The sequence below is a fragment of the Triturus cristatus genome, chromosome 2_2, assembly GCF_964204655.1.
Source record: "Triturus cristatus chromosome 2_2, aTriCri1.1, whole genome shotgun sequence".
Classification (NCBI taxonomy): Eukaryota; Metazoa; Chordata; class Amphibia; order Caudata; family Salamandridae; genus Triturus; species Triturus cristatus.
In genome coordinates this window covers 1,227,764,414-1,227,785,925 of record NC_140582.1, presented here as the reverse complement: position 1 = coordinate 1,227,785,925, position 21,512 = coordinate 1,227,764,414, and the positions used below count along the sequence as shown (strand labels likewise).

At 50.6% G+C, this 21,512-nt stretch overlaps 2 protein-coding genes across 2 annotated transcripts in view; one reads left to right on the top strand and one right to left on the bottom strand.

Annotated features, from left to right (window-relative positions):
• The window catches only part of LOC146863455 (dedicator of cytokinesis protein 2-like), a 2,657,619-nt gene that overhangs the window by 977,814 nt on the left and 1,658,293 nt on the right, over positions 1-21,512 (bottom strand). The gene's annotated exons all lie outside the window — the stretch shown is intronic.
• LOC146863456 (uncharacterized) overlaps positions 1-21,512 on the top strand; it is a 447,230-nt gene that overhangs the window by 64,234 nt on the left and 361,484 nt on the right. The window lies entirely within an intron of this gene.

The following is a 21,512-nucleotide window of genomic DNA, read 5'->3' as shown; positions in this document are numbered from 1 at the left end:
CTCTCCTCCTGACCCCGGCCGACCCTCCCGGTCCGTCTACCTTTTCTAACATTGGTGGCCAGCGGCGCGATCCGAATCAACGCGTAATCGTACAGAGAGTAGCTCACCCCACGACAAAGCACGATGTCGACCAAAGATAGCAGCTCCACCGAGAAGTTCCAAATGGAGAAATTAGAAGAATACAACCACCACGAACTGAGACAATTTTGCATAGAACTTGGCATTGCTACCACCGGCCTGAGTACCAAGGATGATCTAAAGCGCGCTCTTGAGTCATGGACAGAAACTGGGGTCGCAGGACCCTCCGACCAAAACAGCGTCGCACCAGACCAAAACAGCATCACACCGGAGGGGAACGCCACGACTCCCGAGGAGCGGGGAACGGGCCTCTCGCAGGAGGAGATACGAGAAAGAGACAGAGTCAGATTACACGAATTAGAGATGGCACGACTCAAGATGGATGGGGAACTCAAGTTAGCTGAACAGAAACTCAACCTCGAGCATATGCGGCTTCGAGAGGAACGAGAGGAAAAGCAGAGACAGAGAGAGCTGGAAGAGAAAAAAATAACGCTCGAGCACGAGCGCCAACTGGCGGAAATAGAACTGCGCAAACAGAATAAGGAACTGGGGGTGCCTGAGCGACCACACACCCCGGGGCCAATTGAGAAAAAAGTTCACATCCCCAAGGATGTGGTCCGCGAGTATGTCCGAGAAGACGACATACAACAGTGGTTTAAAGCCTATGAGATCGCAATGACCTCCCACCGGATCGACCGGAGTGATTGGGGAGCCGGACTTTGGGGGAGATTTATCAACGAGGGTCGCGATGCCCTGCTACAGCTCCCCGATCACCAAATGTCATCCTACGACCACATGAAGGCTGCCCTCCTCACCCGCTACGGCCTCACGCCCGAGATGTACCGCCAGAGGTTCAGAGATTGCACCCGGATCCCAGGTACAACTTGGGTAGAGTACGTGAACTATTTCAGCCGGGCCTTCGAGGGTTGGATCAAGGGAAGTCAGGTCACCACCTACGAACAACTCTTCAACCTTATGGTATGGGAGCACCTGTCAAACAACTGTTTCGTCGAGCTCAGGCAGCACCTACTCGACAGTAAGCTGACTGACCCCCGGCAGCTCGCCGCGGAAGCTGACCGATGGGAAAGCACCCGAGTGGGCCGGAGGGGGCCACACGAACAGAACAGAAACAACCAAGGCCAGCACCGTCCTCGGGGAGGAGGAGGGGGCCAGGGGCGAGGGAGAGACGCCTTGCCCGCAACACCCGTGGCCAGCACCCCGGCTCCGGCCGGCCGGGGCAACCCCCCGTTGCGGCCTGGGTACCGAGCCAACGTCACGTGCCACCGGTGCCAGCGACTAGGCCACTACGCCAATGATCCGAACTGCCCGCTAAACCAAACACCCAAGCCCCGCCAGGTAGCTGCCGCTGCCCTAGGGGAAGAGCAATCGTCGGAGGGACCCGAAGAGTATGAGCCGGCCCAGCAAGGGTGGGAACCGGCCGCCATGGTCCTGGCATGCTTAGGGGGGAGAGACATGGTTCCGCGGGCCCCCCTACCCGCCAACACCAGAAAATACGGTCAGTGGGTGACCATTAATGGACAGAGAGCCGAGGCCTTGCGTGACACCGGCGCCAGCGTGACGGCCGTCCGCTGTCACCTGGTGAAGCCCGAGCAGATCCTACCGAACATTCTCTGCCCCGTCCGCTCGGCAGACAACTCTGAGAGCATGTGTAAGATGACCTGCGTCCCGTTTGAATGGGGAGGGGTCTCCGGCCTACTGAAGGTGACGGTCCGGGACGATGCCCCCGTGGACTGCCTCCTGGGGAATGACCTCGAGAGTTCCCCGTGGGCCACCGTCGAGAGAAGAGAGCACTTGGGGATGCTGGGCCTCCCGGACTGGGCCTGCATAACCACCCGATCCATGGCCGCCCGTGCCGCCCCCCGATCAGAAGAAACCGAATGGCCAGCACCTCCGCCCCCGGTGGCCCCTGTAGGGGACAACGGCGAGTCCGACCTACCGGACCCGACTACCGAAGAAGACGCGCCACACCAGGACCTTCCGGATCTGGCTCAGTGGCGGCAAGAAGGGGGGCCCACCCAAGAACAGTTCCGCCAGGAACAAAAGACCTGTCCCTCCCTCGAGGGACTCCGCCAACAAGCCAGCACCCAAAACGCCGGGGACACCACCGGAACCCACTGGGTCTACTGGGATAACGACCTGCTCTACAGCGAGCAAAGAATCGCCGAGCTGGGGGCCGGTCGAGTTCTGGTGGTGCCGCTCCGCTTCCGAGACTTTCTGCTCAACCTGGCCCACGATGTCCCCCTGGCTGGACACCTGGGCCAGGACAAAACGTACAGTCGCCTGGTGACCCATTTTTTTTGGCCGAAAATGAGGAATGACGTCCTGAACCACTGCCGATCTTGCCCCACATGCCAAGCCAGCGGGAAGAGTGGCCGGAAGCTGAAGGCCCCTCTACAACCCTTCCCTGTGGTCACCACCCCGTTCGAGAGGGTGGGGATAGACATTGTGGGACCTCTGGACCCCCGCACGGCACAAGGACACAGGTTCATCTTGGTACTAGTGGACCATGCCACCCGCTACCCCGAGGCGGTGCCCCTACGGACAGTGACCGCTCCGGTGGTTGGCCGGGCCCTGATGGGGATCTTCTCCCGGGTAGGCTTCCCCCGAGAAGTCGTCAGCGACCGGGGTACGAATTTCATATCCAAATACATGAAGTCCCTCTGGCAACAATGCGGGGTCACCTACAGATTCACGACCCCCTATCACCCCCAAGGGAACGGACTAGTGGAGCGTTTTAACCGCACTCTCAAAGGGATGATTGGGGGATTGGAAGAGCCTCTCCGTCGCCAGTGGGATGTACTGCTCCCGTGCCTCCTCTTCGCCTACCGGGAAGTTCCCCAGAAGTCCCTCGGTTTTAGCCCCTTCGAACTCCTATACGGGCACCCTGTGCGGGGGCCCCTCAGCCTAGTCAAGGAAGGTTGGGAGATGGCCCCCCTAACGACCCCTCCAGACGTCTTCAAATACATCCTGGCCTTACGAAACCAGACCCGGCGCTTCAGGGAGATGGCCAAGGCGAACCTCGAGGCCAGCCAGGAGGACATGAAGAGGTGGTATGATCACAATGCCTCCTCCGTTGAATTCGAGCCTGGGCAGCAAGTATGGGTGATGTCCCCCACCGAACCATGTGCCCTGCAAGATAAGTGGACGGGGCCCTTCAAAGTGGTCGAGCGCAAAAGCCCCGTCACTTACCTCATCGACATGGGGTCCTCCCGGAACCCCCTTCGGGTCCTCCACACCAACCGGCTCAAACCACACTTTGTGCGCTCCGAACTGAGCCTCTTGATGGCTACAGACAGTGGCACAGAAGAAGACTCCGAGCCCCTCCCGGATCTCCTGAAGACTCAGGAGAAGGACGGCTCCGTGGACGGGGTCCGGCTCTCTGACGCCCTCACTTCGGAACAACGCCAGGACTGCCGGGACCTCCTGCTGCAGTTCGCTGCCCTGTTCTCCCTCACCCCCGGGGTCACCCCCTGGTGTTTGCACGACGTAGACACCGGGGACAGTCCCCCTGTCCGGCATCGGGCCTACCGCGTACCAGATCGGGTACGGGCCTGCATACAAGAGGAAGTGGCCAAAATGCTCACGATCGGGGTCATCGAGCCCTCGGACAGTCCCTGGGCCAGTCCGGTTGTACTGGTTCCCAAAGCCGCTGCCCCCGGCACCGCACCTGAACTGAGATTCTGCGTCGACTACCGGGGCTTAAACGCTGTCACCCGGGCCGACGCTCATCCCATCCCCCGGGCAGACGAGCTGATCGACCGGCTGGGGGCCGCCCGCTACCTTAGTATCTTCGACCTAACGGCGGGCTACTGGCAGATCGGCCTCACACCCAGGGCTCAGGAACGGTCAGCCTTCTCTACCCCCGATGGCCACTATCAATTTAAGGTCATGCCCTTTGGCATGAAGAATGCCCCCGCCACGTTCCAACGCCTTGTGAACCAGGTCTTGGCGGGGCTTGAAGAATTCAGCGCTGCCTACCTGGACGATATCGCTGTATACAGCCGCCACTGGTCCGACCACCTCCGTCACCTCCAAGAGGTCCTACGAGCCCTCCAGCGGGCCGGCCTCACCATTAAGGCCGGCAAGTGCCAGATTGGCCAAGGGTCTGTGACCTACCTTGGGCACCAAGTGGGGAGTGGGCTGGTGGCCCCACTACAACTCAAGATTGCTGCCATCCAGTCCTGGCAGCCCCCCGTCACCCAGACCGAGGTCCGAGCCTTCTTGGGGCTCACCGGCTACTACCGGCGGTTCGTGAAGGACTACGGCAGCATCGTGGGGCCCCTCACGGGTCTCACATCCAAGAATCAACCGAAGCGGGTCAGCTGGACTCCTGATTGTAAAGCGGCCTTCGAGGAGCTGAAGGCCGCCCTGTGCACCGCCCCGGTGCTCCAGGCCCCCGATTACAGTCGGGAATTTGTGGTGCAGACCGACGCCTCCGCCCACGGCATCGGAGCCGTCCTCTCTCAGTTGAACCCCGAAGGTCATGACCAGCCGGTGGCCTTCATCAGTCGACGTCTCCTGGCCCGAGAACAGCGTTGGAGCACCATCGAGAGGGAGGCATTTGCAGTAGTGTGGGCCCTCAAAAAGCTCCGACCATATCTCTTTGGTGCCCACTTCCGGGTACAAACCGACCATCGACCCCTGCAATGGCTGATGCAGATGCGGGGGGAGAACCCAAAACTCCTGCGCTGGTCCATTTCCCTGCAGGGAATGGACTTCACCGTGGAGCACCGACCAGGCCAAGACCACGCCAACGCGGATGGCCTGTCCCGCTTTTTCCGCCTCGACGAAGAGAGTCCCCAAGGAGATGGGTGACTCTCCCCGCCTTCAGCTGGGGGGGACGCATGTTGGACAGGCCTCACAGACGACTTGCTCCCTCCCCGCTCGACAGGGCCCGGACTCCAGCCCACCTGGCATAACCCCGCGACAAGCACCTGTACTCCGTCTCCCGACGGACCCTTTGCCCTCGGACCCTTACTCATCACGGGGTCCAGCCCCACCGACTTCCCCGGCCGGGTCAAGCCGCCATCTTGGGCCCTGCACCACGCGGCCGCCTGGCCTCCCCTCGACCCTAACCCCGGGCCTGGCCGGCCCCGACATCCCGGCACCACCATCCACCCAGGAGGTGAGCGGACCACTCGGCAGGTCAATGGGAGAACGAAGTGACAAGGGCTCCCCCGCCAGGTGCCGATCGCCCCCAGCTCCCCCAGGCACTGGCTCCACCCCCTGCTGGGTGTCTGGACACTTTCATCCCGGACCCTCCGACCTCCAAGTGCGAGGGTCCGGACATCAAAGGGCACCAGCCCTATAACTGAGGCAGCTCCGGAGCAGGAAGGCAGTTGTATCCTGGAGTCGAGAGACACCGAGTGAACTCAACCTGGACGGTCTACTGGCGCTGCCATAGCCCGCTCTTGTGAACCATCGTCCTGCCTGCTGGCGCTGCCGCGGCCTTCTGCAACATTCATCTTCCTGGGACCTGCTGGCGCTGCCGCGGCCCGTCGTAACGACCATCCTCACCGGGACCTGCTGGCGCTGCCGCGGACCGTATATCTTCCGGGGACCTGCTGGCGCTGCCGCGGCCCGTTGTAACGACCATCCTCACCGGGACCTGCTGGCGCTGCCGCGGACCGCATATCTTCCGGGGACCTGCTGGCGCTGCCGCGGCCCGTTGTATCGACCATCCACACCGGGACCTGCTGGCGCTGCCGCGGCCCGTACCACCAAGCTCGAGGATTGGGAGCTCCTCATCATCTCATCCGAACTACCTGATTGGTACATAGACTGTCCCGCTACCCCCTTCCCTACCTTGCGAGACTATAATCGAGGGGACCCCTGAGTCCAGACCTCCTTGTACCATTCCACCGTACCTTAACTAAGTGCTTATAAAGAACACTGAACCTTATCCTTGTGTGGCATCTGTCTGTGGGGGGGAAGTTACTTATCTGTACGATCGCTGGAGACGGCTCTCCCCGGAGACCTCTCCTCCTGACCCCGGCCGACCCTCCCGGTCCGTCTACCTTTTCTAACACTCCTGAATCGGCTTCAACGCATCCAGAACGCCTCCGCACGCCTGATCCTCGACATCCCTTGCCACAGCCACATCACACCCCACCTGAGAGACCTACACTGGCTCCCTGTCAACAAGAGGATAACCTTCAAACTCCTCACCCACACACACAAGGCACTCCACAACACCGGACCAACGTACCTCAACAGCCAACTCAGCCTCTACACCCCCACCTGCCAGCTCCGCTCCGCAGACCGCGCCCTCGCCACCGAACCCCGCATCCGAAGAGAGACTGCCGGCGGCAGATCATTCTCCCACCTCGCCGCCAAGACATGGAACACCCTCCCCATCCGCCTGCGGCAGACCGAAGACCTCCTAACCTTCAGAAGACTTCTCAAGACCTGGCTCTTCGAAAAGTAGCAGCCCCATCGCCTTGAGACCCTCGCGGGTATGTAGTGCGCTCTACAAATGCCATGATTGATTGATTGATTAAATATATATTTGAAACAAGTATTCGACTCTCCCCACTGCCCAGCCGGCGAAGAGAGAGACACGAACTCCGAAATATCGTGGTAAAAACTCAGGTCTTTATTTGTTCTTCACAGCCTATGACGCGTTTCGGGTAACAAAGTATCCTTGTTCACATGCGGACGCGCAGTCCGCCAACTGTTTTTATATCCTTAGTTTTTGGTTGTTTTTTTGTTTCTCCCGTGTCATGTGATCACAAGTGAACATAGAAGACATAGGGCCCGATTCACAGAACAAACTTAAGACTAAATCCTAAACTTACTACCATTTTGGTATTCACAGAATGCACCTAGTACTTCTGGTATTCACAGAATGAACTTACTACTTTTGCTATTCACAGAATGAACTTAGTACTTTTGCTATTCACAGAATGGATTTACGACTACTAAACTTACGTCCGCACTCGGGCTGGAAATTCCGGCCCGGAGGCGGAGCTTCCGGCCCGGAGGCGGGGCTTCCGGCCCGGAGGCGGAGCTTCCGGCCCGGAGGTGGAGATTTCGGCCATAGCTAAATCGGCCGGAATCCCCACCTCCGGGCCGTAAGCTCCGCCTCCGGCCCGGAAGCTCCGCCTCCGGGCCGGAATTTCCGGCCCGAGTGCGGACGTAAGTTTAGTAGTCGTAAATCCATTCTGTGAATAGCAAAAGTACTAAGTTCATTCTGTGAATAGCAAAAGTAGTAAGTTCATTCTGTGAATACCAGAAGTACTAGGTGCATTCTGTGAATACCAGAATGGTACTAAGTTTAGGATTTAGTCTTAAGTTTGTTCTGTGAATCGGGCCCATACTATTTTACTAGTATTGCTCATGATCTGTTTTGCCAAAGCGTGTTATATGGTTGCTTACACATTTGCTTGGGCTTGATCTAACATATCCAACATTATTTGATAATTTTATAAAGCGCAAGTGTTGATTAGAATAACTGTATGAATGCCGGTATAACTGACAATAGTATTGCAAAATAGTTCTGTATAAACAATGATCTTGAACATGTTGTAGATAAAAAAATAATTTTTGTTACACACCTATACTTAAATATTGTGTCCTACATTACATGATATTAAATATATACTAATAGATTCATATATTTAAAATTCATAAAAATTCATAAAAAGACCTGTTGAGCATTTCATATATCTACATAATAAGAAGATTAAATGTGAATAAATTCATCGACATCAGTGAAACACTCGCAAATTGTATGTAAATAACATCTAAAAATGTTGGTGCAAAGGTCGCAATTTGTGAACATAGAAAAGCACTTATAGTTTCTACCTACAGTACTCAAGAGTGCAAAACGCAATACTTTAAAGTGTAATAATTGTGTTGGTGTGCTAGTGCATGATTAAAGTTAAAATTGTTGTGCGGGGGGTTTAAAAACAGGAACGGGGTTGAGGCTGGGGATATCTAGATGTATAAGTTTCATATATTGTATACAGTGGACTGCGTTACAGGATGTTATGTAGGTCCTCTGTATTGTTCAGCCCTTTAGGGTGTCTACTGTCTAATTCCAGGATCATTTTGGATTCTAGCTGGCGTAAGTCTCGTTCCCGGTTCCCCCCTCTGTGGGGGTTTGGGATTGCTGCCATCACATAGCATTTTAGACACTTTAGGTCATTGCCATGTGTCGTCCTGAAGTGCCTAGCTACTGGGTACTCTGTGTCGTTGTTGACGATTGCTCGCAGGTGTTGTAAGATTCTGACATGCACCTGTAGCTTAGTACTGCCCACATATCGAAGGCCACAGGTGCATGTCAGAACATACACAGCGTACTCAGTCTTGCAGTTGTAGCTACCTTTGATCTTGGTCTCAGTGGGGCTGAATGGGGTCTTATATTTGGTGGTGGTTTCGCCAAATCTACATGCTCGACACCAAGAGCACTTGTAAAACCCTTGTCTCGGTTGTAGCCATGTTTTGTTTTTCATTACCATTTCAGGACTGCGTTTCACTATTTGCGTTCTCATGGAGATACCCTTTCTGAAGGAGATGGTCGGACTATCTAGGAGATCAGGGGCCAAAACTGCATCGGTGAGAACTATGGGCCAATTGCGTTTGATAATGGACCTGATCTGCCGGTCTTGCCGGTTGAACGTGAGGATGAGTCTGGTCGCGTTTGGTTCATGTGTCTGTTCTAGGCTTCTGTCCTTCGGCTCTAGCAAGGAGTCCGTTGGTCTGAGAGCTGCTTTCACCACTGCCTGATTGAGGATCGATGTACTGTATCCTCTCTTTCTAAACCTCATCGATGATTCTTGTGTGCATCTTTCCTGCTCTCCTATGGTACTGCATATTCGTTTTATTCTTAAGAGTTCCCCGTAGGGTATGCTTTGTACCAAGTGCTGAGGGTGAGCACTTGACGCATGAAGCGTCGAGTTGCCCGCCGTTATTTTTCTGTGCAGAGTAGGTGTGATCTGTTCTTCATTTATACTCTTACATCTACAAAATCAACACTTTATTCACTTATGTGTGAGGTGAATCTTAAGTTAGCAGAATTATTGTTGATGTTTTTGATAAATAGAGTGGCACTTTCTTCACTACCCTGCCAGACAACAAAATCATCATCTATGTACCGAAGCCAGTGCCCCACATGCTTGGCATACATTGCCGAGTGTGGTGACCTCAGGATCTGCTCCTCCCACCAGCCCACCATGAGACCGGCGTAGCTGGGGGAGAAGCAGGACCCCATTGCTATGCCCCTTAGTTGTTTGTACATTTGGGTTCCAAACATGAAATAATTGTTATTCAGACTCCATTGTATACATTCCATGATGGTTTCGTTATGTGCATAACATGCTGCGGATCTTGTGGCTAGAAAGTGTTCAATGGCCTCACGTCCAATTTTATGTTCAATATTTTATTATTATTATTACATGTATACGATGACTCTGTGTCTAGAGTTATAAATCTCATGTCTGCTTCCCATTGTATTCCTTTGATTTTATTTAAGAAGTCTCCGGTATCTTCGACGTAGGTTGGGGGGTCCTTCACTAGATCTTGCTAATCGTCTACACATTGCGTCATGTGCGCTCCCAGGCTGCTAATGGCGGAGATAACGGGTCGTCCCGGGATTGCATTGATGTTTTTGTGAATTTTAGGCAAGAAGTAGATTGATGGATTCACTGGATTTTCTACCCAAAGAAACGTAAGTTCTTCTCCTGATATCAGCCGTCACGCTTGAATTGATGGGGTGTTTTGCTCTGTGTCTCCTCGGCCTCGTTGTGTTCTTTCGTGGAGGTTTTATCGTCGCATAGTTGATCTGATAGTTGGCTATGTGCTTCCTTTGTATAGTCCACTCGTGACCATAGCACAATGTTGCCTCCTTTATCTGACTGCTTTACAACCACCTCATGATCTTTGCTTAACTTATTGATTAGTCTGATGTACTCTGTCTCTTTTTGTTGTTTTTGCCGTTGTTTGTGGTGGGTGCGATTATATAGTTTTTGAATGTCCTCCGTCACTCTCTCATGGAATATATCAATTGAGTCTTTAGGCATAGAAGGGACAAACGTGGATGTTCTCTTCAACGGGCTGCTCCCGGCCCCTCTTTGCGTAATGTCTGCTTGTAGGAGCTGTTGTTGTGTTGATATCGCAGGTTGTTGGATTTGACCGTGTATAGATATATCAACAAATACTTTTCACCTCGTGAAAAACAGCAGCCGCGGACAGCACAGGCTTTCAAAGCAGTGATTTATTCAGCCATAATGGAACAACTCGACGCGTTTCCGGATATGATCCCTTGATATATATATATGCAAATAGACCCGATTCCGGCGGGGGGGGAGCACCGATTTTCAAAGCCAAATATGGCTTTATTTTGGCAGTTTCTTTCCCGCAAATTGCCGCTGTATCTGTAGAAGTCCATGGGGTGTAGCTATCACTTGTGCAGCAGGTGCAGTAGAACCTGGGTTGTGGATGCTGGAAGGTACTCTGTACCCTTACAGACCTGTTTTTTGGTACACAAAAGGGGAAGATGGGTCCCATTTTCCTTACAGTAGGAGAGATGGGACTCTGGCCGTCCCGTTGGTTGAGTCCCCTCCTCCCCCCCTGTGGCTCTCTTGCCGGCCACAGGTCTGACCCCGCTCTGTTTACTTCCTGTCCTCGTGCCTTCTTCCCTTCTGAGGCTCTCGGCGTAAGACACAAATGGCGCAGGAGGGAAGCGTCTCTCTGGAATAAAGCTGCGCGCCCGAACATGGTTATTAACCCGTCTGATCCCTCTCCGAGCCTATTGTGAGCGCTGCAGGCAGCAGAAAATAGTCCTGGAATAGTCAGGCGGGGGCCTGGCCCCTGGGGTCAAAGGTGAGTGCTTGAGTCTGTCTGCAACAGCAATGCCTGGCCCCACTCACAGTCACAGCACCTCATCTGTCTTCCTGTCTCTAATTACAGGCCTGTGTGACAGCCTCACACTCATTGCAAGTCTGCGCACGTGCAATACTGGTGATGTGTCCTAGCTCCTGGTGGGGTATACTGGAGATGTGTACTAGCTCCTGGTGGGGTATACTGGGGATGTGTCCTAGCTCCTGGTGGGGTATACTGGTGATGTGTCCTAGCTCCTGGTGGGGTATACTGGTGCTGTACCATAGCTCCTGGTGGGATATACTGGGGATGTGTCCTAGCTCCTGGTGGGGTATACTGGTGATGTGCCCTAGCTCCTGGTGGGGTATACAGGTGCTGTACCATAGCTCATGCTGGGGTATACTAGTGACGTGCCCTAGCTCCTGGTTCGGTATACTGGTGATGTATTCTAGCTCCTGGTAGGGTATACTGGTGATGTATCCTAGCTCCTGTTAGGGTATACTGGTGCTGTACCATAGCTCCTGGTGGGGTATACCAGTGACGTGCCCTAGCTCCTGGTTCGGTATACTGGTGATGTACCCTAGCTCCTGGTGGGGTATACTAGTGATGTACTTAGGCTCCTGGTGAGGCATACAAGTGACATGTCCTAGCTCCTGGTGGGGTTTGCAGGTGATGTATCCTAGCTCCTGGTGGGGTATACTGGGGACGTACCCTAGCTCCTGGTGGGATATACTGGGGATGTGTCCTAGCTCCTGGTGGGGTATACTGGTACTGTACCATAGCTCATGGTGGGGTATACTAGTGACATGCCCTAGCTCCTGGTTGGGCCTACTGGTGATGTATTCCAGCTCCTGGTGGGGTATACTGGTGATGTGTACTAGCTCCTGGTGGGGTATACTGGTGATGTACCCAGGCTCCTGGTGGGGCATATTAGTGTTGTGTCCTAGCTCCTGGTGGGGTATACTGGTGATGTACCCAGGCTCCTGGTGGGGCATACTAGTGATGTGTCCTAGCTCCTGGCGGGTATATTTGTGATGTATCCTAGCTCTTGGTGGGGTATACTGGTGATGTACCCTAGCTCCTGGTTGGGTATACTGGTGATGTGTCCTAGCTCCTGGCAGGGTTTACAGGTGATGTATCTTAGCTCCTGGTGGGGTATGCTGGTGATGTGCACTAGCTCCTATTCGGGTATACTGGTGATGTGTACTAGCTCCTGGTGGGGTATACAGATGATGTATCCTAGCTCCTAGTGGGGTATACAGGTGATGTGCCCTAGCTCCTGGTGGGGTATACAGGTGCTGTACCATAGCTCATGCTGGGGTATACTAGTGACGTGCCCTAGCTCCTGGTTCGGTATACTGGTGATGTATTCTAGCTCCTGGTAGGGTATACTGGTGATGTATCCTAGCTCCTGTTAGGGTATACTGGTGCTGTACCATAGCTCCTGGTGGGGTATACCAGTGACGTGCCCTAGCTCCTGGTTCGGTATACTGGTGATGTACCCTAGCTCCTGGTGGGGTATACTAGTGATGTACTTAGGCTCCTGGTGAGGCATACAAGTGACATGTCCTAGCTCCTGGTGGGGTTTGCAGGTGATGTATCCTAGCTCCTGGTGGGGTATACTGGGGACGTACCCTAGCTCCTGGTGGGGTATACTGGGGATGTGTCCTAGCTCCTGGTGGGGTATACTGGTGATGTACCCAGGCTCCTGGTGGGGCATACTAGTGATGTGTCCTAGCTCCTGGTGGGGTATACTGGTGATGTACCCAGGCTCCTGGTGGGGCATACTAGTGATGTGTCCTAGCTCCTGGTGGGTATATTGGTGATGTATCCTAGCTCTTGGTGGGGTATACTGGTGATGTTCCCTAGCTCCTGGTGGGGTATACTGGTAATGAACCCTAGCTCCTGGTGGGGTATACTGGTGATGCGTCCTAGCTCCTGGTGGGGTATACTGGGGACGTACCCTAGCTCCTCGCGTGGTATACTGGTGATGTGTCCCAGCTCCTGGTGGGGTATACCGGTACTGTACCATAGCTCCTCGTGGGTTATACTAGTGACGTGCCCTAGCTCCTGGTTCAGTATGCTGGTGATGTATTCTAGCTCCTGGGGGGGGGGTATACTGGTTATGTACCCTAGCTCCTGGTGGGGTATACTGGGGACGTACCCTAGCTCCTGGTGGGGTATGCTAGGGACGTACCCTAGCTCCTGGTGGGGTACACTGGTGATGTGTCCTAGCTACTGGTGGGGTATACTAGTGACGTGCCCTAGCTCCTGGTTCGGTATACTGGTGACGTATCCTAGCTCTTAGTGGGGCATACAGGGAATGTGTCCTAGCTCCTGGTAGGGTTTACTGGTGATGTGTACTAGCTCCTGGTGGGGTATACTGGTGATGTGTCCTAGCTCCTAGTGGGGTATGCTGGTGATGTATACTAGCTCTTGGTGGGGTATACAGGTGATGTATCCTATCTCCTGGTGGGGTATACAGGTGATGCATACTTGTCCCTGCTGTGGTATCCTATAGATGAATACTTGTTTCTTGTGAACTGTTCTGCTGCTGTATACTTGTTCCTGGTGTGATATCCTGTAGATGTGTACTTGTTCCTGGTGTGGTATCCTATAGATGTATACTTGTCCCTACTGTGGTATCCTATAGATGTATACTCGTTTCTTGTGAACTGTTCTGCCGCTGTATTCTTGTTCCTGGTGTGATGTCCTGTAGATATGTACCTGTTCCTGGGGTGGTATCCTATAGATGTGTACTTGTTTCTGGTGTGGTATCCTGTAGATATATATTTGTTCCTCGTATGGTATCCTATAGATGTATATTGTTTTTGGTGTGGTATCCTACGGATGTATACCTGTTCCTTCCGTACTTTTCTGCAGCTATATACTTGCTTCTGGTGGGCTATTCTGCAGATATGCACTTGTTCCCAGTGTGGTATCCTGTAGCTGTATATCCTTCTTCCAAGTACATTATCCTGTAGAGGTGTACTAGTTCCTGGTGTGCTATTCTGCAGATGTGTAACTGCTCCTGCTGGTCTGTCCTGGTATACTTGTTCCTTGTGGACTATTATGCATGTTTATATTTCTTCCTGGTGGACTAACTGCAGATGTGTACTTGCTCCATGCGTGGTATCCTATAGATTTATTCTTGCTCGTAGTGTGCTATCCTGGAGATGCATACTTGTTCTAGTGTTTTAGTGTATAGATGTATACTTGTCCCTGCTGTGCTATCCTGTACCTGCATACGTGTTCCTGATGTGGTATCCTATAGATGTATACTTGGTCCTGGTGTGGTATCCTATAGATATATACTTGTCCCTGCTGTGATATCCTGTATCTGTATACGTGTTTCTGATGTGGTATCTGTAAGTTGTTTGGCCACCCTGACCTATGATCGACCCTCTTAGGACAAGAGCTAACGACACGGAAGTTATTATGCTGGTTGTTTATTGCGGGTAAAGGGTATGGTTGTTTAGGGGCAACTGATAAAGTCCATCAAAAGAAAGGGGAAACAGAAGTTCGTGAATATATAAAGACAAAGCAACAGGTCCGGTAGCCGCTTCTGCAGGTCCCTCTGGTGTGAGTAACTTCAGGTCAGTTCCTTGAGAGGTCCTCAGGTTTGTTTTGGCGTCCCCGGGAGATAAAGGAAACACAGAAAGAACCACCCGTCAGTAACAAAGTCTTGACTCTCGTGACTGTGTGATTCACCCACCACCTATGCGACTATTCACCAGGGTTTGTGAGGAAGGGAAATGTGAGGAGCAGGGCGGACCTAACTAGTGCCCGCTTTTACTTGCTCTCCCCGCTTTCGCCCTCCCAGTCCAGCGTTTTAAAGAATTCAAGAAAGACACTGACCTGGAGCTACAGTCCTCCAGGACCGTAGCATTGGGTGTCTCGGCGTCCTGGCTCTCCGAGGGACGACTGGACACGGTAGCGGTACCAGCTGGGGCCTCGCCGCCCGTCGCGTCTTCTTCTCTGCTACTCCGGCTCTGCTGTTCGGTCCTTTGTTCTCTCCCTGGTACCAGTTCTGGATCCGTCACTCCTTCACTCTCCGCCGTCTTCTCCAACTCTCCCTTCGCTTCCTCTTCCTCCCTTTTTGTCTCCGCCTCCCTCGCGTCTCTCGTCTTCGTGCGGGACGTCACATCCGCCCCTACCTGGAAGACTAGACCGCCACCGTCCTCCGCTTGGAATTTGGACGTCGCCATCTTGAAGAGCACGGGAAAGGTGTTTCCGGCGTTTCCGGCACTGTCCGTATCACAGTATCCTATGGATGTATACTTGGTCCTGGTGCGGTATCCCATAGATATATACTTTTCCCTGCTGTGGTATCCTGCACCTGCATACTTGTTCCTGCTGTGGTATCCTATAGATGTATACTTGTCCCTGCTGTGGTATCCTGTACCTTCATACTTGTTCCTTCTGTGGTATCCTATAGATGTATTCTTGTTCCTGGTGTGGTATCCTATAGATGTATACTTGACCCTGCTGTGGTATCCTATAGATGTATACTTGTTCCTGTTGTGGTATCCTATAGATGTATACTTGACCCTGCTGTACTTACTCTATAGATGTATACTTGTTCCTGTTGTGGTATCCTATAGATGTATACTTGTCCCTGGTGTGGTATCCTATAGATGTATACTTGTCCTGGCTGTGGTATCCTATAGATGTATACTTGTTCCTGTTGTGCTATCCTATACCTGGATGCTTGGTCCTGGTGTGGTATCCTGTAGATGTATACTTGACCCTGCTGTGGTATCCTGTACCTGCATACTTGTTCCTGCTGTGGTATCCTATAGATGTATACTTGTCCCTGCTGTGGTATCCTGTACCTTCATACTTGTTCCTTCTGTGGTATCCTATAGATGTATTCTTGTTCCTGGTGTGGTATCCTATAGATGTATACTTGACTCTGCTGTGGTATCCTATAGATGTATACTTGTTCCTGTTGAGGTATCCTATAGATGTATACTTGACCCTGCTGTGCTTACTCTATAGATGTATACTTGTTCCTGTTGTGGTATCCTATAGATGTATACTTGTCCCTGGTGTGGTATCCTATAGATGTATACTTGTCCCGGCTGTGGTATCCTATAGATGTATGCTTGTTCCTGTTGTGCTATCCTGTACCTGGATGCTTGGTCCTGGTGTGGTATCCTATAGATGTTTTCTTGTTCCTGGTGTGGTATCCTATAGATGTATACTTGACCCTGCTGTGGTACCCTATAGATGTATACTTGTTCCTGTTGTGGTATCCTATAGATGTATACTTGACCCTGCTGTGCTATCCTATAGCTGTATACTTGTTCCTGTTGTGGTATCCTATAGATGTATACTTGTTCCTGTTGTGCTATCCTGTACCTGGATGCTTGGTCCTGGTGTGGTATCCTATAGATGTATGCTTGTTCCTGTTGTGCTATCCTGTACCTGGATGCTTGGTCCTGGTGTGGTATCCTGTAGATGTATACTTGTTCCTGTTGTGCTATCCTGTACCTGGATGCTTGGTCCTGGTGTGGTATCCTATAGATGTATGCTTGTTCCTGTTGTGCTATCCTGTACCTGGATGCTTGGTCCTGGTGTGGTATCCTGTAGATGTATACTTGTTCCTGTTGTGCTATCCTGTACCTGGATGCTTGGTCCTGGTGTGGTATCCTGTAGATGTATACTTGTTTATTTTGTACTATTCTGCAGATGTTTACTTGTTCCTGGCCGAATGTATAACGGTATTCCTCGTGCGTTTAGGATGCATGCGTTCTGAATGCTGTCTTTTGTACGAACGCGTCTTTAGGACGCATTTGTTCAGCACGCAAGTCATTTTATTGACTTGGATTAGGGGGGGGTGCTGGATGTTAGAATATTTTAATTTACTGTTCCAACTCCAGTCTGCGCAACAGTGCGGAAGGTGTTGGACTTTAAATCCAACACCATTCCACCAATGTGACCCCCTAAAAGCAGGTTGTTGTTATGACTTGCGTGCTGAGAGGATGTGCGCTTATAGCGCATTTGTTCTATTGCCAGCACTGTGTTGGCACAGCGTGATTCCGGTTTCGTCCGAAAGCACTTTTCCCTTCCTGGTGTGCTATCCTGTACAGGCATACTTGTTCCCAGTGTGCTATCCTGTAGATGCATACTTGTTCACAATGTGCTATCCTGTAGATGTATACTGGTTCCCGGTGTGCTATCCTGTACATGCATACTTGTTCCCAGTGTGCTATCCTGTAGATGCATACTTGTTCACAATGTGCTATCCTGTAGATGTATACTGGTTCCCGGTGTGCTATCCTGTAGATGCATACTTGTTCCCCGTGTGCTATCCTGTACACGTATACTTGTTCCCGGTGTGCTATCCTGTACATGCATAATTGTTCCCGGTGTGCTATCCTGTACATGCATAATTATTGCTTGTGTGCTATCCTGTATATGCATACTTGTTCACGGTGTGCTATCCTGTACATGCAAACTTGTTCCCGGTATGATATCCTGTACATGCATACTTGTTCCTGATGTGCTATCCTGTAGATGCATAGTTGTTCCCGAAGTGCTATCCTGTACATGCATACTTATTCCTGCTGAGGTATTGTGTACATGTGTACTTGTTCCTGATATGGTATCCTGTAGGCATGCACTTGTTGCAGGTGTGGCATTCCTTAGATGTGCAGTTTCTCTTTTTGTGGTATTTTCTAGATGTATATTGGCTACTGATGTTTTATCCTGTAGAGGGATACTATTCCTGGTGTGGTATTCTGTAGATGTGAACTTGCTTCCCGTGTGGCATCCTGTAGATACTTTTTTGTTTTTGCTATGGCATTCTGTAGGTGTGTGCTGTCCCCTGGTGGGGTATCCTTTAGATTCTTGTTTCTTCCTGGTGTGGTATCCTGTAGAAGCTTGTTTCTTCCTGGTGTGGCGAACTGTAGATGCTTCTTTCTTCCTGGTCTGGGATCCTGTAGATGCTTGTTTCTTCCAGGTGTGGTATTCTGTAGATGCTTGTTTTTTCCTGGTTTGGTACCTTGTAGATGCGTGTTTCTTCCTGGTATGGCATCCTCCTGTAGATGCGTGTTTCTTCCTGGTCTGGTATCCTGTAAAGGCTTGCTTCTTCCTGGTGTGCTATCCTGTAGATGGATACTCTTCCTGGTGTGACATTCTGTAGATGTGTACTTGCTTCCCGTGGGTCATCGTGTAGATAGTTATTGGCTTCTGGTGTAGCATTTTGTAGATGTGTTGTTTCCCCTGGTGTGGTATCCTGTAGATGCTTGTTTTTTCCTGGTATGGTATCCTGTAGATGTCTGTTTCTTCATGGTGTGGGTGGTATCCTCCAGTAGATGTGTGTTTCATCCTGTTGTAGTAAAATGTAGATGTTTGTTTCTTCCTGGCGTGGTATAAGGTAGATGCTTGTTTCTGCCCGGTGTGGTGTCCTGTAGATGCCTGTTTCTTCCTGGTGTGGTTTTCTATAGAAGCTTGTTTCTACCTGGTGTACTATCCTCCCGTAGATAATTTTTTCTTCTTGGTGTGGTATCCTGTAGATGCTTGTTTCTTCCTGGTGTGGTATCATGTAGATGCTTGTTTCTTCCTGGTGTGGTATTGTGTAGATGTGTGTTTCTCCCTGGTGTGCTATCCTCCTATAGATGCTTATTTCTTCCTGGTGTACAATCCTCCTGTATATGCTTGTTTCTTCCTAGTGTGGTATCCTCCTTTAGATGCTTGTTTCTTCTTGGTCTGGTATCCTGTAGATGCTTGTTTTTTCCTGGTGTGGTATCCTGTAGATGTTTGTTTCTTCATGGTGTGGGTGGGATCCTCCAGTAGATGTGTGTTTCATCCTGTTGTAGTAAAATGTAGATGTATGTTTCTTCCTGGTGTGGTATAATGTGGATGCTTGTTTCTGCCCGGTGTGGTGTTCTGCAGATGCTTGTTTCTTCCTGGTGTGGTATCCTCCTGTAGATGCCTGTTTCTTCCTGGTGTGGTTTTCTATAGAAGCTTGTTTCTACCTGGTGTACTATCCTCCTGTAGATATTTTTTCTTCTTGGTGTGGTATCCTGTAGATGCTTGTTTCTTCCTGGTGTGGTATGATGTAGATGCTTGTTTCTTCCTGGTGTGGTATTGTGTAGATGTGTGTTTCTCCCTGGTGTGCTATCCTCCTGTAGATGCTTGTTTCTTCCTAGTGTGGTATCCTCCTTTAGATGCTTGTTTCTTCCTGGTCTGGTATCATGTAAATGCTTGTTAATTCCTGGTATGGTATCCTCCTGTAGATGCGTGTTTCTTCCTGGTCTGGTATCATGTAGATGCTTGTTTCTTCCTGGTGTGCTATCCTCCTGTAGATGCGTGTTTCTTCCTGGTCTGGTATCATGTAGGTGCTTGTTTCTTCCTGGTGTGCTATCCTCCTTTAGATGCGTGTTTCTTCCTGGTCTGGTATCATGTAGATGCTTGTTTCTTCCTGGTGTGCTATCCTCCTTTAGATGCGTGTTTCTTCCTGGTCTGGCATCATGTATATGCTTGTTTCTTCCTGGTGTGCTATCCTCCTGTAGATGTGTGTTTATTCCTGGTCTGGTATCATGTAGATGCTTATTTCTTCCTGGTATGGTATCCTCCTGTAGATGCGTGTTTCTCCCTGGTCTGGTATCATGTAGATGCTTGTTTCTTCCTGTTATGTTATCCTCCTGTAGATGCTTCTTGTTTCTTCCTGGTCTGGTATCATGTAGATGCTTGTTTCTTCCTGGTATGGCATCCTCCTGTAGATGCTTGTTTCTTCCTGGTCTGGTATCATGTAGAAGCTTGTTTCTTCGTGTTATGTTATCCTCCTGTAGATGCTGGTTTCTTCTTGGTCTGGTATCATGTAGATGCTTGTTAAAATGCTTGTTTCTTCCTGGTGTGGTATCCTGTAGATGCTTGTTTATTTCTGGTGTGGTATCCTGTAGATGCTTATTTCTGTCTGGTGTGATGTATTTTAGATGTTGGCTTCTTCCTGCTGTGGTATCATGCATCCTGTAGATGCTTGTTTCTTTCTGGTGTGGTATCCTGTGGATGCTTATTTCTTCCGGGTGTGATGTCATTTAGATGTTTGCTTCTTCCTGGTGTGGTATGCTGTAGATGGGTACTATTTCTGGTGTGATACTCTGTAGATGTGTACTTGCTTCCCGTGTGCCATCCTGTAGGTAGTTATTTGCTGCTGTTGCGGTATTCTGTAGATGTGTGCTTTTCCCTGGTGTGGTATCCTGTAGATGCTTGTTTCTTCTTAGTGTGGTATCCTGTAGATGTGTGTTTCTTCCTGGTGTGGTATCCTCCTGTAGATGCTTGTTTCTTCCTGGTGTGGTATCCTGTAGATGCGTGTGTCTTCCTGGTGTGCTATCCTCCTGTAGATGCTTGTTTCTTCTTGGTGTGGTATCCTGTAGATGCGTGTTTCTTCCTGGTGTGGTATCCTGTAGATGCTTGTTTATTTCTGGTGTGGTATCCTGTAGATGCTTATTTCTGTCTGGTGTGATGTATTTTAGATGTTGGCTTCTTCCTGCTGTGGTATCATGCATCCTGTAGATGCTTGTTTCTTTCTGGTGTGGTATCCTGTGGATGCTTATTTCTTCCGGGTGTGATGTCATTTAGATGTTTGCTTCTTCCTGGTGTGGTATGCTGTAGATGGGTACTATTTCTGGTGTGATACTCTGTAGATGTGTACTTGCTTCCCGTGTGCCATCCTGTAGGTAGTTATTTGCTGCTGTTGCGGTATTCTGTAGATGTGTGCTCTTCCCTGGTGTGGTATCCTGTAGATGCTTGTTTCTTCTTAGTGTGGTATCCTGTAGATGTGTGTTTCTTCCTGGTGTGGTATCCTCCTGTAGATGCTTGTTTCTTCCTGGTGTGGTATCCTGTAGATGCTTGTGTCTTCCTGGTGTGCTATCCTCCTGTAGATGCTTGTTTCTTCTTGGTGTGGTATCCTGTAGATGCGTGTTTCTTCCTGGTGTGCTGTCCTCCTGTAGATGCTTGTTTCTTCCTGGTGTGGTATCCTCCTATATATTCTTGTTTCTTCCTGGTGTGGTGTCCTGTGGATGCTTATTTTTTTCTGGGTGTGATGTCCTTTAGATGTTTGCTTCTTCCTGGTGTGGTATTCTGTAGATGGATACTATTTCTGGTGTGATACTCTGTAGATGTGTACTTACTTCCTGTGTGTCATCCTGTAGATAGTTATTTGCTTCTGGTGTGGTATTCTGTAGATGCGTACTTTCCCCTGGTGTGGTATCCTGCTGATGCTTTTTTCTTCTTAGTGTGGTATCCTGTAGAAGCTTGTTTCTTCCTGGTGTGGTATCCTCCTGTAGATGCTTATTTCTTCCTGATGTGGTATCCTGTAGATGCTTGTTTCTCCTGTAGATGCTTGTTTCTTCTTGGTGTGGTATCCTGTAGATGCTTGTTTCTTCCTGGTGTGCTATCCTCCTGTAGATGCTTGTTTCTTCTTGGTGTGGTATCCTGTAGATGCTTGTTTCTTCCTGTGTGGTATCCTGTAGATGCTTGTTTCTTCCTGGTTGGGTATGCTCTTGTGGATGCTTGTTTTTTCCTGGTGTGACATCCTCCTGCAGATGCTTATTTCTTCCTGATGTGGTATCCTGTAGATG